The sequence below is a fragment of the Numida meleagris genome, chromosome 26 (genome assembly GCF_002078875.1).
Source record: "Numida meleagris isolate 19003 breed g44 Domestic line chromosome 26, NumMel1.0, whole genome shotgun sequence".
In the NCBI taxonomy this organism is placed as follows: domain Eukaryota; kingdom Metazoa; phylum Chordata; class Aves; order Galliformes; family Numididae; genus Numida; species Numida meleagris.
Window position 1 is genome coordinate 2,847,052 of NC_034434.1, and position 2,156 is coordinate 2,849,207.

Here is a 2,156-nt window from a genome sequence, read left to right on the forward strand (position 1 = left end):
AGAAAGGGGGGGGGAGCGGCGAGGGGAGCCTCTTTAATTTGGGATCACAAGCGGCTGGTGTGAGATCTCTTGAAGGTGTGGTGGTGGGGGGAAGAATTCTGGTAGACGCTAGGGGTGCTGGTTTGCTGGCACCAAACCCCTTTTGTCATCGGAAGGGAAAATTAAAACGGATTTTTTTTTTTTTTTTTTTTTTTTAAGATGCGAGAAGGGGTTAAAATTACGGAATCTAGGCCCAGTTATTTCTATTCAGGCTCTTATCCGCGGTTAGGAGGTCTCAACGGTACCGGCCGCGAGGAAATACAATCAAATAAATCAGGGAGGGATTGAAAAGGGGGAATAAAATTTAAGAGAAAAAGAACTCTGGTGGGATTTGCTCAGGCGAATTGTTTTATGGCATCCATCCACGAGCTGTACAAGCAGATTTGGTTTGGCTCCTTACTTTTATGGCAGGTTTTTAGAGGGGAAGGGAAATCCTAAGGTTGCTACCTGCTCCCAGCGTAGGTGCGGGTTGGAAGCGCTCCGTGCAGAGCAGCATTGGAAGCTTCGCTCCTTTTGCTCGAAATTTCCTTTTTTTCCCTATGTGTGGGGGGGCGTGGGGGGTGGTTTGGGGCTGCCCTCCATGCGTTTGTTCTTAGTTCTTACGATACGGCTTCGCTGTTCTAGAGATTCGACGTTTTATCGAGAAAATCGACCGTTCCCATTAAAGTACCCGAAAAATATCAGGGCAGCGTGTGTCCCGGTAGGGATGCTATGGGAACGAATTCTTGATCCTAACTACGTTTTTATAGGCCAAAAAAAAAAAAAATCCCGATAATAACAAAATAAATGAGGGCTTTTTTGAGATATATTTCAGATATTTTTCACGGGGGGGGGGGAATGTATTTCTCGTCAGCGTTTAAAGGGAAGGGATGCGCAGCGTTACTCGGCTAACATCGCCGCGGTGGCACTGAAATACAATTAATTCGGGAGAAACTTGGCCAAAAGCTCTCCCTTTTGAAATACGGAAATAAAACCTGGGCACCGCGCTGTACTTTTAATCTCCTCGGCACCGGGAATTTTAAACGAAATCTCAACACGATGCTACCCTCATTAGTTCCGAATGAGGGTTCATTACCTAGACAGTATGAATATTTTATTGCTTTATATCCTTTTTTTCCCCCCTTTTTTTTTTTCGGAAATGAAACGCCTTTGATCTTTTTCTCGGGTTGTAAAAAGAATTGCCTGTCATTTGGGGGGGGGGGGGCACACAAAAACCTGTCGTCCCATCTGCCTTTACACGCTGTATTTCTTTTCATCTGTTCCTTTTCTCTTTCTTTCTTCCTTTTTAACGTACATACACGTATTTCTCCGCGCACTCACTCGCAGCCCAAACCCTCGGCTGTGCTCCGAGAACGAAAAATGGGCGAAATCTTTGCGCCGCGAATCGGGGCGTAATTACGCGGATCTCACGGAATGAGGGGAACGGAGCCTGCGGAGATTTTACTTTTCAAGTCCGATTCTTTCTTTCTATTCGGGTCCGCTCGTGTTACGCGCTCGCCGCAAGAACCGGTGTTATAGCAAAGCAGTAAACTACAGCGGAAAGGGATGGGGGAAAAAAAAAAAAAGGAGGTAGAAAAGTTCCAGCTTCCTAATCTACTCTCAGCTGTTCGGATAGAGAGATGATGCTTCAATTCATTTTCCTTCCTCCGAAGATTGCGCATTTTCACCACCGTTCTCTATAGATGAAATCGCCATCTCTAGAGTTGCAAAACTTTAGCCCTCCTCCTGCTCTCCCCCCCCCCCACCCCAACCCCCTCCCAGAAGAGAATTATGACAGTAGCGAAGATCTCTGACCGAGGAGGATGCATCTGTCTTCTATATGTACCCTGTAGATCCGAATTTGTGTAAAGGAAGTTGGGTCACAAATTCGTATCTAGGGGAATATGTAGTTGACACAAACACTACAGGTCACAATCCCAGAAGGCATTAAAAAAAAAAAATCCAAAACCTCCCCGCACCCCCAGAACAGTAAATAAAAGGGTGAAAACAAGGTCTTAACCAGCAAGTGCTTTTATGGCTGGAAAGAAATCCTTTGGATTTGACCTTAGCTCAACTCCCGAGTTCCTGCGATAAACTTTATCATCACTTCCAGATAAAATCTGAGCTGCAAAGGCGGG

At 45.7% G+C, this 2,156-nt stretch overlaps 1 long non-coding RNA gene across 1 annotated transcript in view; it reads left to right on the forward strand.

Moving 5' to 3' along the window:
* The window catches only part of LOC110388611, a 30,795-nt gene that overhangs the window by 10,478 nt on the left and 18,161 nt on the right, over positions 1-2,156 (forward strand). The gene's annotated exons all lie outside the window — the stretch shown is intronic.